The 16,769-nt window shown below is 38.8% G+C and overlaps 1 long non-coding RNA gene across 1 annotated transcript in view; it reads right to left on the bottom strand.

Moving 5' to 3' along the window:
* LOC144381482 (uncharacterized) overlaps positions 1–16,769 on the bottom strand; it is a 108,785-nt gene that overhangs the window by 27,831 nt on the left and 64,185 nt on the right. The window lies entirely within an intron of this gene.

Raw genomic sequence — 16,769 nt, forward strand, 5'->3', positions numbered from 1 at the left:
CCAAAAGGTCAGGGATCACAATCAAAGAGCATTAGAACAAAAAGAATCGTACAGAGATTATTTTATTCTTCACGATTAAATGATTACGAAGCTGTTTCTACGTGTTGAGCGCCTTCTATGTGCCAGGAAGTGTGCCGGCCGATTTATTTATATTTCATTATTTAATTTAATCTAATCCTTACAACAACCTCATATTAAGGTGGCATAAGCAGTGGTAAAAAGATGAAATTTAGAATCAGACAGAATTGGATTCTAATTTCACCTCTGTTGTTTACTATCTCTGTGATATTAAATAAGTGTCTTAACCTCTTAAAGCTTTTGCATTAAGTGTTAACAAGAGTCACAATACCTCCATCATAACATATTACTAAAAGGACAAATAAATATAACGTACGTAAGATGTCTAATACCTAGTAAACTCTCAAAAGTAAGAATTATATTGCTTATTTTATGTAGATAATGAAATTGGGGTTCAGAGAGGTGAATTGATTTGTTTAAGATCACTTGTAAGTGGCTGAGCCAGGTTGAGTTAAGACAGCCACTCCATACCTTATCTTATAAATGCCCATTTCTTTTTTTTTAATTTTTTAAAGATTTTATTTATTCATTTGACAGAAAGAGAGAGAGAGAACAAGCAAGGTGGGGAGGGGCAGAGGGAGAAGCAGGCTCCCCACTGAGCAGGGAGCCCAAGGCAGGGCTCGATCTCAGGACCCCGGGATCATGACCTGAGCTGAAGGGAGACGCTTAATGATTGAGCCACCCAGGTGCCCCTAAATGCCCATTCTTACACTTCCTTACTCATCCCTATAACACTTGTTACACCTAAGTAGTTAAATAAGGTGTACTTGTGGTAGATTAGTTGAAGGCAGAGATATTAACGTCAGTAATTAGAAAAGGCTCTCTCTGTGCACCTTACTATCTAAATAAGATTGGTTAAGCTTTCAATTCCATCCCCTGAGGAAGTTCAAATTGCACTGAGATTTCCAAGAAGTCTTAGAAGGTCCACATTCCCATGGCCTCCTCTGTTCCTGGGATTCTGCCTGTGTTATCTTGATCTCATACCTGAGATAGTCTTATGACTAAAGGCAGAATCTTCTGAGAGGTTGTCATACCTCCCTTTTCCCAAGGAGAGCTTCACTCCCAGTAAGGGGATGACCACTCACACTGGGATAGAGAGACCACATAAACAAATACTATCACAAACTGTCATACCTTCCATTTGTTCTCCTAAAAGCCCATTTATCTTTCCTAAAGCCCATTTGTTTTCCCACAGAAGCCCTTTCTCCCTGCTCCCTTTCCACTATAAAGTTGGCATACAAACCTCTATCTCTAGCTGTTTGGGGAACCTCTTCATCTGAATGCTCCCCCACACAAAATAAACTTTTCTCCTGTTATTTTGTCTACTTTCGGTTAATTTGCAATTCCCCCCCATCCTTATCACTGGAATTAAGTTGGCAGAGGGAACATTTTTCCTCCCAACAAAAGTTTCATGTATCTCATACATGTACATGGAATAGACTTTCTTAAGATCTGAGAAGTAAAAAGGGACAGTTGAGTTTCAATTATTGTCTTTATTATGAGACCATGTGTCCTTCCCTGACACCTACATGCAGACTTTTCCAGTCAAAGTCATCAAGGAGTCCAGCAGACAAGGTCCTTCCTTTTACTTTATTTTATTTTATTTTTTTTTTAAAGATTTTATTTATTTATTTGACAGAGAGAGACACAGCGAGAGAGGGAACACAAGCAGGGGAAGTGGGAGAGGGAGAAGTAGGCTTCCCGCGGAGCAGGGAGCCCGATGCAGGGCTCGATCCCAGGACCCTGGGATCATGACCTGAGCCGAAGGCAGACGCTTAATGACTGAGCCACCCAGGCGCCCCTACTTTATTTTTTTTAAAGATTTTATTTATTTATTTGACACAGAGAGAGAGAGCACAAGAAGGCGGGGGCGGCAGGCAGAGGGAGAGGGAGAAGCAGGCTCCCCGTGGAGCAGGGAGCCCAATGCAGGGCTCGATCTCAGGACCCCGGGATCATGACCCGAGCCGAAGGTAGATGTTTAACCAACTGAGCCACCCAGGTGCCCCTACGGTCCTTCCTTTTTTTTTTTTTTTTTTTAATTTTTTATTGTTATGTTAATCACCATACATTACATCATTAGTTTTTGATGTAGTGTTCCATGATTCATTGTTTGCGTATAACACCCAGTGCTCCATTCAGTACGTGCCCTCTTTAATACCCATCACCAGGCTAACCCATCCTCCCACCCCTCTCCCCTCTAGAACCCTAAGTTTGTTTTTCAGAGTCCATCGTCTCTAATGGTTTGTCTCCCCCTCCGATTTCCCCCCTTCATTCTTCCCCTCCTGCTATCTTCTTTTTTTTTTTCTTAACATTTATTCCTTTTAATAAACACCTTCCTTCAAAAGTAGCTGTGCCTGTAGGTAATGCTTTCTCTTAAATATATTTACAGTTGTCAGTGTACTCATGGGCATATGTTTCATTGTGTTCCACTGGGGTCTTACTGTTCTCTGCTCCTCATGGCATACAAAGTAATCTCATTGAGGGACTAAAAGGGCTGCATGATTTTCATATGGTTTGATTGCTTTGGGGGTGAATCGTATGCTATAGAAATATTTTCGGGGCGCCTGGGTGGCTCAGTCATTGGGAATCTGCCTTCAGCTCAGGTCATGATGCCAGGGTCCCGGGATCGAGCCCCGCATCAGGCTCCCTGCTCAGCAGGAAGCCTGTTTCTCCTTCTCCCACTCCCCCTGCTTGTGTTCCTGCTCTTGCTCGCGCTCTCTCTGTCAAATAAATAAATAAAATCTTAAAAAAAAAAGAAATATTTTCATATTGAAGAATTTGTGAAGAATTTTCTGAATATCTTTCTCTCAAAAATTTTTATCTTTCTCACCAGAATATAAACTCCTTGAGATAAGTGATTGGTCCATTTTATTCATTCCTGTATTCCTCGTATATAAAACTCAGGACCTAGCACATAATAGGTATTTAACAAATATCTGTTGAATGAGTGATTGGATGACCTCCCATCACCATTCCTACTGCCATGATCTCTCTCTCACAGTCCTTTATCTGGGCTGGTACATCAGCTTCTCATCTCCTTAGGAACAGGCTCCACTCCTTCCATCTATTGTCATCATCAGTGTTTGCTTCCATATACAGCAAACCTATTTATTCTATTCCCCTCTTTAAAGACTTCTACTCACTTCCTATTTTCTGAGGGAAACACACACACACACACACACACACACACACACAAAAAAAAAACAAAACAAAAAAAAAACAAGGAGAAACTCTTTAGGTAGTCCACAAGGACTTCTGTGATCTAGACCTGGCTTGCCTCTTGAGGTTCTCGTCCAATCCCCCAACATGATGCTCAGGGACCCCATGGTTGAGTGAGTCAGCATCTCACCATCTGATTAATAAATAGACTAAAAGTCAAAGTGGTTAATATGCCTCAAGTCACAGAGATTACATTCTTTACACTTTATCATTTGTCCTTAATGCTCCCTTTTGTTCTTACATTTAAGCCTCTCCTCTCCACAAAACCCCAACCCTTCCTTTACACCTCAGCTTCTTTCAGAATATTCCACGTCTCCCAACAATCTCCACCCAGTTTTAGGTCCTAACCTCCTGGAATTTTAACCTCTTTTCTAGACATCTAGAATATCTGGAAAGAGCAGCTCTGGCCAGGGCTGGATTCCATACCAGGCAGGACATGACCCAGCCTAAGAAGTTCTTGACTTGGAGCTTCTCATGGTGTAAAGCCAATTGGCTTTCTCACTGAATTAATTTTATTAATTCAAAGTCCAACCCAATTATTAATTTATAATAAGCAATACAAGTAACCTGGCTCTTAATGGTATACTTTTAGCCTGAAAGAGTTAATAGGGCTTGCAGATTAACCACAGGGGAGCTTCTGGTCCTGTTCATTAAGACATTAGGGATTCCAGCAAGTGTTTGGAGCTACAAATAAACTAGTTTTCTGCTAAGTTAGCCATCTGGGATTGTCCCCAGGAAGGTTCTAAAAGTCAGAAAATTCTCATGATGAAACAACCTCTACATTTCTAACAGCAGCTGCCAGGATCTCACCAGGTGATTTCCAAGGGTAGCCCCAAATAATGTACACCACAATTTGACAAGCTTCAGTGTCAGGAGAACAATCAACTTTCCCTAAAACAACTGGGTTTTTCTTGATTCTTCCCTAAACTTGATTGGTTAACTGTGGCCTCTTATATATCTACACATCCTACACAAACCTAAAATATCAGGAAAATATATTTAATTTACTTGACCCAAATAACTGATGATTCTTTTTTTTTTTTAAGATTTTATTTATTGATTTGACAGTGAGAGAGAGCACAAGTAGGCAGAGTGGCAGGCAGAGGGAGAGGGAGAAACAGGCTCCCCAATGAGCAGGGAGCCTGACATGGGGCTCAATTCCAGGACCGTGGGATCATGACCTGAGCCCAAGGCAGACACTTAACCAACTGAGGCACCCAGGTTCCCCTACCTGATGATTCTCAATTGTTTATCCCACCTGCCACCATTTCTTTCCAGAAGAATAGCATGTGTTTCTTTTGGTATAGCAAAATGAAAGCTAAGTCCCTGAAATTCTGGGTATTTGGTAGTAGAGCAATCTTATCTTCTCTATATTATCTAACACAGATTTTCAGCTTCAGTTTGATCATCTGCATTAGGATAAACATTTGGATTTTTCTGGATTTCCACTCATAGGCCAAATTCCTACAACTAAAGAACTACTGAGACTATCAAGAATCACCGGAACCATCCAGATTATTTCAGAAAGAAAAAATGCTTATGTCTAAATGACACAAAATAATTATTTTATTCCTGAATTTTTCTGTAGTAATGGAAATACAATAATATTCTATTCATGCAATGTTTCCTGAGGAAATAATAGAACATTATTTCAGACATTAGAAAAAAAACTCCCTTTACCTATGTTGTGGGAGAACACCTTCGGCAGTTGGTTCTTTAGTAAGGTGGCAAAGCATATGTGCAGTGATGCCAAGTCATTTTAACTTCTGCAGATGTCACTGAGGAGAGATGTTCACACTACTCAGTGAGAATCTCATTGGTGTTTTGTGTGAAAATTTCTTATGCCATCAAACATCTCAGCAGAGAACAGTTCATAGACTGTGTCAGAGAGACATCTTACCAAAGAGATACAGAATTTTAACTTCTTAAAATTGTGAAGAGTTTCATTTTCTAAGACTTCTTCCAGGAATGTAAAATACCTGGTTGGTAAAATTTAAAATCCTGTCAAATCATGTCTCTGGTATCATAAAAATCTTTTCTTTGCTAGATTCAAGCAGTAAAATTTATGACTTTTCAAATAAATAATGTGGTAGAAAATGGTTTCATGGGAGTCTCCAAATGACTGACAAGTTTTAAGGTTGCAGGCTAGATGATATCTCTTGCTATTGAGGTTTTTTCACAAAGAGGAGAAATTTCCACAGGAGAATTCTAATAAGAAATGGAGTCTCAGCCCTTTAACTTCTTAAGGAGTGAGTCTAATGATTGGAGGAGATATGTGGATACCAGCATATCAATGCACAATTGATTTGATTCTATACATCCTTGAGTACATTTTTCCTCCCATATTTGTGTGTGTGTGTGTGAGAGAGAGAGAGTGTGCATATGCATAGGGATAGTGTACTTAAACTGGATGAAGGTGTATAGTCAAGGAGTATACTTTTATTACCTCATCTTTGAATTTGATCTTATCTTCTCTGCATTATCTACACACTGATTTTCAGTATCTAGGTAATATAATATCTTGAAAGGATGGTGTTGTAAGAATTAGATTAGCTTTTCCAAAGTGATTTCAGCATTTTAAACCAGCCTTTTTCAACTGAGATTCTGTGACAGAATCAAATCCTATAAAAAATTTGAATGACTATTTTCTTCACTCTGAGGATGGTACTTAGCTAGTACCATTTTATTTTTTTTTAAGATTTATTTATTTATTTGAGAGAGAGAGAGAGAGAGCATGAGCAGGGGGAAGGGCAGAGGGAGAGAGAGAGAATCCTCAAGCCAACCCCCACTGAGTGTGGAGCCCAATGTGGGGCTCGATCCCAGCTAAGATCATAACCTGAGCCAAAATCAAGGATCGGCCATTTAACCAACTGAACCATCCAGGCACCCCTATTTAGTACCATTTTAGATGCATAGAAAGAAGTCAATTCATTACATACAATGAATACCTTAGGGTATATATGTGTATATGTGTATTTATACATGCATTTTATATAGTTATAAATGTGTAATATATATAATTAGATAAAGTTCTGTAATACATTAAAAGTACAAATTATAATTTTGTTATATATAAATAAAATCACACACACACAATTCAGAGAATGGATATGACAGTAGTAAAGTTAGACTCAGGCTGTCTAATACACTGCAATAGAAATGCAATATTTTAAAAAATTATTTCACATCTATTCTGTTCATGTAATTTTTACTTCTACACAACAGTTGTATTTTAGCCCATTTCACAGAGGCAGAAACTGAGTCTCAGAGGATATGGTACTGGTCTCCAAAAAGAGCTCCTCAATGAACCATATATCCTGGTATTCTGGACTGAGACTCTTTTCAACTAATAGAACGTGGCAGATATAAAGCTGTGTGTCTTGTGAGGTTAAGTGGGAAGAAGTCTTACAGCTTCAGCCTTAATCTCTTGGAAATTAAGGAGCCACTTGGAACCCCAGCATTGGTATGAAGATTATTTTAAGCCTAAGACATTTGAGATTCAACAGATGCAGAAAGAAGCCTTCTCTGAGTGTCTGTTATCTAACGAAAAACAACTTCTGGGAAATGAGGCTGCCATAAATTCCTTCTTTAGAGTGAATCTATTGCCAAGAGGAGGAACTAGCATAAACCTACCATTGATCCCCTCTCTAGGAGTTTTATGGCCCTGAAGAAGACCAAAAGATCACTCATACCTGAATAGACAAACATTATCACAAGCTTTCTTATCTCCTGTTTGTTCTCCTAAAACCCCATTTGTCTTCCCTAAAGAAAAGTTTCTTTTCTTTTCTTTTTTTAGCAAATTTTTAAAAGATTTTATTTATTTATTTGAGAGAGAGAGAGAGCAAGAGCATGAGCTGAGGGGAAGAATAGAGGGGGAAGGAGAAGCAGACTCCCTGCTGAGTTGGGAGCCCAACATGGGGCTAGATCCCAGGACTCCGGGATCATGACCTGAGCCAAAGGCAGACACTCAACTGACTGAGCCACCAGGTGCCCCAGAACTTATTTATTCCTTATGAGCATTTCCCCCTCCCTTTTCTTTACTAAGTTGTATATATAAGCCTCTAACTTTACTCATTTAACCAGCCAGCTACTTCTTTTTTTGGCTACTGTATATGTAAACCTTTTTGCCCCATTAATCTGCCCTTTTTTTTTTTTTTCCAGTTTAATTTGCAGGCCCCTGGATAATGAACCTGGGAGGACAGAGAAAAAGTATTATCTTCCCAACAAAACACTATCTCTTAGAGCCTGAGCCTCCAATGCAGAAGTCCAGCTGTCCTGAAACTACCCCTCTGTGAGGAAGTCCAACCTAACCAGGTGGACAGGCCAGGTATAGAGAGAATAATGCCAGCTCATAGGTACCAGGCTTGTGAGTGGAACAGTCTCGGGCCCTCCAAACCAAAGAAGCCAGCAGCCAATACTACAATGATTCCACATGGAGAAGAATCACCCAGTGGAAACATACCTGAATTTCTAACCTATTAAATTGTGAGGCATAATAAGATGATTGTTGTTTTAAGTCACTAGGTTTTGGGTAGTTTGGTATATGGTAGTAGATAACTGTGACAGGGAGGTTAAGTTGGCATGTTCTAGACTTATAGTTTCTTAGCAGCCAAGCCAGAAGAAAGCCAAGATTCCTAACCTGCTGTTCCCAAGCCAGCTTTAACTTTGAGGCACTGAAATACCTCATGGTGAGAGTTCAAAAGCAAGAAGTGCTCACTGTCCCCAGGACCCCTGGGCACCATCTCAGTGATTAATTCTCCTCTGTAACATTCTGCTTTTATTGAAAGAAGATAATCATGATGACTGTAATCCTATCTACCATTTTATACCTTAGTTTGATTAACTTCACAAATTTTCCCATGGGAGTAGCTTGATAGAGGAAAAAGAAAAACGTTACTGTGATTTGGGGTTGGGACAGTTTGAAACTGAAGAGAACGCCCAGTTAAACTTGAATTCCAGATAAAAAACAAATACTTTTCTAGTATAAGTGTATACTATTCAATATTTGGGACATTCTCATGTTTTCAAAAGTAGCAGGCATTTATCTGAATTTCAAATTTAACTGAGATTCTTATATTTAATCTGGCAGCTCCTGGTTAGGGGAAGTTTATGGGAAAAGGAGGTTGAGGTTGTAGAGAAAAACATTTTTTTACTTCACAGTATTGTCTAGGGCCAGTCCTTTGTAGCCCATTATTTTGTCCAGTAGTCCACTTATCCTAACATACAAGAGGGTGTGGCAGCTTTAATGCTGAAACATTCCCGTGGCTGGAAAAGCACTCAGATCCTCTGCTTTGTGAAAAGTGAGTTGACAGCCTTTATTCCATGTATAAAGCATGACTTATACCTTTCTGCATGATTTTTCAAAGGCCACATGTTTGAACTTGGAGCATAGCTTGAAATTCAAAAGCATACAAGAAAGTCACAAAGCCCAAGTACTTGACTCATAAAGAGACTTGATTATAACTGTGTGTAAATTAAGATGAGCAATTTGAAAACTTGTTAGAAACTCACAATAGCAAGAAAGGACAGCTGACCTTAAATAAGGTGACAGCAGAACTATAAGACAAACATATCAAGAATTCCAAAAGCCATTTGGGTAAGAGTCCCCCACCACCACCCACCACTTCAATTGTTCCTGTTGGCAAAACTATCAAAGTCAATACAAACAGCAGATACATCTTGGTGACCTTAAATCAATGAGAGAGTACATAATTTAGTATATTTAGTTGAAGAGGGAGAATAGTGTACAGCCATCTTGAAAAAAAAAGACAGTTTAAATTTTCAAAAAATTTCATGGGAAAGGACTGATGGTTAAAACATAAACTTCTTTGATTGATCTGGAAAACTCACATAAGTGAATTCCTTAAAGATGTCCCATTAAAAGAGGTTTTGGGTCTAAGACTATGTTTTTGAACTACAATGCAAACACACTTCTGTGACATGGTCCTTTGGCATATTCTCTCGGCACCTGTTTTCATGTAAGGCATTAACATGTCAGAATAAAGAGAGAGAGAAAGAAAAGAATGGGAAGGGAAGGGAAGGGAAGAAAGGAAGGAGAGGAAGGAAGGAAGGAAGAAGAAGAAGAAGAAGAAGAAGAAGAAGAAGAAGAAGAAGAAGAAGAAGAAGAAGAAGAAAAAAAAAAAGAAAGAAAGAAAGAAAGAAAGAAGAAAGAAAGAAAGAAAGAAAGAAAGAAAGAAAGAAAGAAAGAAAGAAAGAAAGAAAGAAAAAGAAAGAAAGAAAGGAAAAAGAAGAAAGGGAGAGAGAGAAGAGGGAGGGGGAAGAGAGGGAGAGGAAGGAAGAAAGGAAGGTAGGAAGGAAGGAAGGAAAGGATGAAGGGAAAGAGGGAAAACAAAGGTCCAGAATAATTACAAGCATTACCAAGAGCCCTAACCGTGCCATCAAAATATGCCACCTTCAAAATGTTAATGTTAGAATGGCCACTTCAGCAAGAGAAATGCTGTGAAAATAGGAAGGAACGTTTGTGGAAAAATTAATTCCAGGAAATAGTCTCTTGTTTAAAGAACGCAGACCAACAGGAAGATGATGTTCTGGATAGTTTTTCCTGACTGTTACTCAGGTTGTGATTTTGCAGCATAGTAAGCATAGCTTCGGGTGATAATACTGGATAATGAATGAATGTGTGCTCACCAGCAGGCATATCTTTTCCTTGGCTCAGAATTTAAGAATAGGCAAGGGAGAGCAGTGCAAAGCTAGTTTTTCTTTTATGATTTATTACACTGCAGCCTACTAACAAGAAATGTGCTCCAAAGAAGTTTGGGTCGGGTGTTAGGAATCTTTGCCCTAGCGCCTAACCAAAATTTAGTCAAATTCAATTAGCGAGTGACCTCCTCAGTACTTTGAGTACTATTGGAGGAAGCTGAATTTTGGTACTGTACGATCTGGACCAACACATCTGGGTCACCTGGGAACTTGTTTGAAGTATAAATTCTCATCCTCCCCCATCCCCCACTCCTGCTGAAGCAGAAACTCCAGGAGTGAGTTCCCATAATCTGTGTTTTATCAAGCCATCCAGGTGATTCTGACACTGCTAAGGTTTAAGAATCACTGATTTAGAGAATTAAGGATGAGTAGTAATTTTTGTGGTATTAGAAATCCCATCATCACTCCAAGAATATGAATTATTTTTGTGTTTGTTTGGTTTATACCTAAAACTTTCTTCTATCTTCCTTTTCTTATTTTGGTATATGTAACTATAATTGCTACTTTTCATGAGAACTACTGCAGAATCCAAGGAACAAGGGAAGTCATAGGATTTCCCAGATAATAGGAGCAAGTACTAAGTGGGGCTATTCTTGTCAAGAAGGGCTCTTCACATTATGATTAGTGGCTGAGAGCCTTCTTAGATCCCTGAGTCATGTCATCTGTCCCCCAATAGCACTCCTATTTCCTTCCCAGGAAGGGCTGCCAGATACAACCAAGAAAAATACCAGATATCAAACTAAATTTTAACTTCAGACATACAGCTGTATTTTTTTCCTAAGTTTTATTTATTTAAGCAATCTCCACACCCCACATGGGGCTTGAACTCATGACCCTGAGATCAAGAGTTGCATGCTCCACTGACTGAGCCAGCCAGGTGCCCCATAAACAACTAAATCTTTAAGTATAAGTATGTCCCAAGCAATGTTTATGATATACTTGTACTTAAAAATTATTAATTGTTTATCTGAAAATCGAATTTAAGTTTCCTGATTTTTTTTCTGGCAGCCCTAATCCCAGGGACAGTGAAGAGTATAAGTAAAGAGAAGCCGCTGAAGTTTAAATCAATTTAATACATACACATGTATGTCCTCTATGAAGTAATAAAAGCTAAAGAGTATTTCTACCATATCCTTCATTATTAATGAAATGATTTGCAAATAGGTGGCTTTGGAAGTGAAGTCTAAGACTGTTCCCATCTATTCCCCCACCATAGGTTGCCAAGTTATTATACTCCTTGCCCTGAGGGGGAGGCAGGGCTGGGGTCATGGGGAGTACCTACTTACTTGTACTTGCATGTGTAGGAGACCAGAATATACCCCCCCAAATATGCCTCTTTGGCATAAGGATTGTTTTGAACTGATTATTATGGGAAATAGCAGATAGAGGAGAAGCACTAAAAACAGAGCAGAAGCTACACTTTTGTAAGGGAAATTTACATTTATAAAGGAAATCACCATTTGTAAAGGTATCTCCCTCTCTCTGTGGGGGGGGGGAAGGAGGAAGACTCTAAATCCTGGCTGTTATCAGTGGAGAAGGAGATGGATTAAATCTGCATAACAAACCTTATCATTGTTTAGCTACTTTTGTTAGTCACCTCCCCAAACTTGCCTCTCTCATACGCTTTTTCCTTTGTTTTAGCTGAAGATGGTATTTAAGCTCAAGTTCCAGCCACATCTTTGAGTTTACCATCTCTGAGCTTCTTCTGCACACACATGAGATACACATGCTAATATGTTTCTGTTTATTTATTTCTTATTAGTCTCTTTTGTAACTGGAGCCACAGCCAAGTATCTAAAAGGATAGAAGGAAAGTTTTTTTTTTCTCCTCTATGTATGTGTGGAATGTGTGGGTACACATGTGTGCATGGCTTGGGGTAGAGAAGAAAGCACTCAAAGACCATTTCTAGCTGTATTATTTGGGATCAGATGCTACAATGCTCTTTTCTCAACCACAAAATAGGGAATTACCTCATAGGGCTTTTGGAGCCTCAAATAAAATAATATTTCTGAAAGCACTTGGTAAACCATGAAATAAAATTCAGCATGATATAGTAGAAAGTGCATGGGCTCTGGCATCAAATAGACCACAGAATGAATCTCAGTTCAGAGATATATAAGCTGAGTAAGTTATTTAAATCCCTGAATGAGTTTCCTCATCTGTAAAGGAGGGATAACAATGCCTACCTCCAACACTGTTATTAGGACTAACAGAAATAATGTAGAAAAAGTTACAGGAACAAAAGAGGCACCATAGGCAGTACATGAGCCTATATATTATGAGTTAAAGTTTTGGAAATTTGGATGGTATGAAACTCAACTTCTTTTTTTTTTCTGTAGGTTAGTAAGTACCTATGATCTGATTTTAATAAAATCAGGCTCTGATTCTTTTCTTTTAAAAGTAATTAAAGGCAGCATAGATTTTTTTTTTTAATTTACTGCCTCAATTGCAGGATCTGATGCCCTCATTAATGATTTAAAGAGCTACTTAGCATGTATTAGAGCAAAGTGACCAACTTAAATAATTTACAGTCAGCTTAGATTACTCTCTTACACCCAGAATGGAAGCAACTCATATTCTCTTCCTAGGAGATCTAAGGCTGAGGGTATTTGATTTGAATATATTAAGAAGAAAAAAACTCAATCTCCATTAATTTGCAATGGAGTAATTTATTTGTTAATATCTATTATTAATTTCTATTTGCAATTGGATTAAATATGTAAATATATCTATGTCCTGACGTGTATCAGGATGACAGAACGGTGTAGGGAAGTGGTTTCCAGTTGAGCCCACTGTTCAAGTTTCTCGTGAATGATGGTAACTATCAAGTAACTTTATAGTAACTATCAAGTTAACTACACAAAGCAATTATATTGAGTTACAATGAATTATATCATATAGACATATTTCACTATTGATTGGCCCATCCTCTCACATCTCACCATCCTTAGAAAAAGAAATTTTTAAAAACAGATTAGCAATGTATATGAGAAGTACATTTTTTCCAGAGGAATCTACTATAAAATGCAATCTTGAAGAAAATCACACCTGACTTGTGTCTAATGAATATTTTCTTTTTCAGCTTCAAATTTTTGATCACTTGACCATTTTCATTTTGTTTTGTTTTGTTTTTACAATTTGGCCTTTATTCATCCAGAAAGAAATGACATATACACACTGAGTTCTAAATGTTCAGATGTGAAGAGTTTAAAAAACAGGCAGCCACACCACAAATCCTCACCTAAAACTGCATGGAGAGCCCCAGAGTGTTCATTAGTTCCCTGCGTCACTGTCAAGTACTGCAGACTACAGCCCCAATAGTTCTAGAAATGACTTTTATTTTTCTGAGTCATAGTGCCCTAATCTAGAAAAAGAGGGAAGTAAAGGATGGGGGGCATATATTAGCTTATTAGAGCTGCCATAAAAAAGTACCACAGACTAAGTGGCTTAAACAATAGAAATTTATTTTCTCACAAGCCTGGAGGCTTGGTGTCCAAGTTCAAGGTGTCAGGGGGGGTTGGTTTCTCCTGAGGCCTCTTTCCTTATAGATAACTGCCTTCTCCCTGTATCTTCACATGTCCTTCTCTGTGTGTGTGTTGATGTCCTAATTTTCTCTTCTTATAATGATACTGGTCATATTGCATTAGGTTCTACCCATGTAACCTCATTTTATCTTAGTTTCCTCTTTAAAGGCCCTCTCTCTAAATACTATTGCAGTTGGAAGTACTGGGGGTTAGGACTTCAACATATGAATTTTGGAGAGACATAACTTGGTCCATAACAGGGCTTGACTCACCACTTCTTTTTGCTTCCTTGGATTCTGACCAAAAACTAGTGTCCACCTGGCCACCCTCCACCCACCCTGGCCCTACTTCCCAGGGGCTTATGTTGCCAATCTTCCTCCCATCAAAACCAGCCTGGTTAGTATGTCATCTCCTTAGAGCCAAAGAATCAACTAGCCTTGTATTAGTTACTTACTGTGGCTGTAACAAATTACCATAAATTGAATGAATTAAACCAATACATCCATTATGTCACAGTTCTGGAGGTCGGGAGTCTGAACTGGATCTCACTAGGGTAAAACCAAGGTGTCAGCAGGGCAGTGTTCCCTCTGGAGGCTCTAAGAGTCATCTATTTACTTGCCTTTTTCAGCTTCTAGAGGCCACATGTATTTGTTGGCTCACGACCCCGTCCTCCAATCTCAAAGCTAGCAATGTCAAGTTGAGTCCTTTTCATGCTACCATCTCTGATTCTTTCTTCTGCCTCCCTCTTCCACTTATGAGGACCCTTGTCATTACATTGGACTGATTAAAAACTATATTTGTTTCCTAGGCCTGCCATAACAAATGACCACAAATTGGGTGGTTTAAAACAGAACATTGTTCTGGAGACTAAGAAGTCCAAAATCAAAGGGTCAGCAAGACCATGCTCTTTGTAAAGGCTCTAGGGGAGGATCCTTCCTTGCCTCTTTCTAGCTTTTGGTGGCTGATGGCAATCCATGGCATTCCTTGCTATTCAATATATAAAACTTGTTCCCAGTTCATAACTCTTGAGTGATCTTCCTCAGACCATGCAGCCCCATTTCTTCTCCTGCTACCTTATGACTCTCTTCATTTACCACCTTCCTTCTTGACAGCAGAAGCTTTACTTTAGGCACTTCTCTGTGTGCAGAATGTCTTATTATTCCCATTCAGACTAGTCTACTCAAGCATGCAAAAGCCAATATATTTCAATGTTTTCCCCCTTAAACTTGCTCTAAACAAGTGATAGTCCATCTAATTCTGACACACTATTATTATGTTCACTGACCATAGATTTTTTTATAAAATGGTTATAAATTCTTTGATACTCCTCCCAATGAACGGTGAAATTTATATCCCCTTAGAATCTGAGCCTGTGATTACTTTGACCAACGGAGAAAGGTGGAAGTTACCTATGTGATTTATGAGGCTCAGTCATAATGGGGATTCCACTTCTGCTTGATCATCTTGGAACACTTGCTCTTAAGAGGGTCCCTTTCAAAATATTTCTTCTAGGATCCCAGTTGCCATGCCATGAGAAGCCCATACCACATCAAGAAGTAACATGTAGCTGGTTGACAGTCTCAGCATCCCTGTTAAGCCCATCTTCAGCCATCCTAGCCAAGGGGCTAGAATGTAAGTGAAAAGTCATCTTTGAAGATGATCTTCCAACCCTAGTTATTCTAGTCTCCAGCCATTTGGATCTTCCCATTTAAAGTTGTGGGGAAAATTTCCTTGTTTAATGCTTAACTGATTTCTAAAAATGGCTTCCTTGGTCACACTTTGAGTTAATCTAATTAGCTTCCATGAAGGTGTATTTCTTTTCATTTCTTTTTACTTTCCTTTAATTTGCCTTCCTCTCTTCTTTCCTGCCTGCCATCTGCCATCCCTCCCTTCTTCTTTCCCTTCCTTCCCTTTTTTCCTTTTTAATTTACCCTCCTAGAGGTTGAAAGCTGAAAAATCGCTAACCACTTTGCGTAGTCCAGCAAGTGGTGTGCTGAGAGTCTCATGAAAGCTGATTGTTAAATTGTCAGGGATTTTACAAACCAGCTGACATCACGTTGGTAGTTTGACATTGGCCAACATGCAAGTATTTACACCATGGAAATAAGCAAATGATAGAAATCAGAGCTATGATTTCTAGAGATTGGTTTGGTAAACATTTACCAGCATGTCACTGACTTCCTTCAAAGACGACCTCCACAAAGTAAGTGCCATTTTCCTGGAACCAGCACAAGAAGAATAAGTTGTATTTGATTCATACACCTTCCAATCTCATTGTATCATAGACTTTCTGAGCTAGTTTTTTCCCCCCAGAGCAAATACTAATAGGAACTATTGAAAGAGGACAAGATATTTTGGCAGCCTGTCTTTGATAGTGTTTATGCTAATAACACACTCAGCTACTGTGATCAAAGAAAAACCCAATACATACACAGTATGTTTCCTGAATTTTATAGTATATACTTCAATTTTATTTTTCAAAATTCCAGGATATAGTCCTGAAATATTGTGTGAAAATACACATTTGAAAATGGTATCAGAGATGTTTGGCTTGCTCAGTCAGTAGAGCATGTGGCTCTTGATCTCAGGGCTGTAAGTTCAAGCCCCATGTAATCTAGAGATTACTTAAAAAAAAATCTTAGGGCACCTGGGTGGCTCAGTCAGTTAAGTCCAAAACTTGGTTTCAGCTCAGGTCATAATCTCATGGGTTACGGGATTGAACCCCACAGGCTCTATGCTCAGCAGGGAGTCTGCTTGGGATTCTCTCTCTCTCTGCCCCTCCCCCTCTCACTGGCACTCTCTCTCTCTCTAAAATAAAGAAATAAATCCTTAAAAAAAAGAAAAAGAAAATGGTATCAGATTTTAGATTTGTTCAGTGAGCTTTCTGTACAACAAAATTCTATTAGGCACATATAAAACAATCACTTTTTCCATTTACCTTTGAAATAAATTCATTAATTCTATCCACTGAGTTTAAAATAATATAAATTTATAGTTTGTAATATAGGAGAGAGAGAGTAAAATGAAGGATATCTGATTTGTATTTTTTTTAAAGATTTTATTTATTTGAGAGAGAGAGACAGGGAGAGAGAGCATGAGCAAGGGGAAAGGGCAGAGGGAGAGGGAGAAGCATACTCCCCACTGAGCAGGGAACCCAGCACAGGGCTCAATCCCAAGGCCCTGGGATCTTGATCTGAGCTGAAGGCAGAGACTTAGCTAACTGAACCA

Source organism: Halichoerus grypus, chromosome 4 (assembly GCF_964656455.1).
Source record: "Halichoerus grypus chromosome 4, mHalGry1.hap1.1, whole genome shotgun sequence".
Taxonomy (NCBI): domain Eukaryota; kingdom Metazoa; phylum Chordata; class Mammalia; order Carnivora; family Phocidae; genus Halichoerus; species Halichoerus grypus.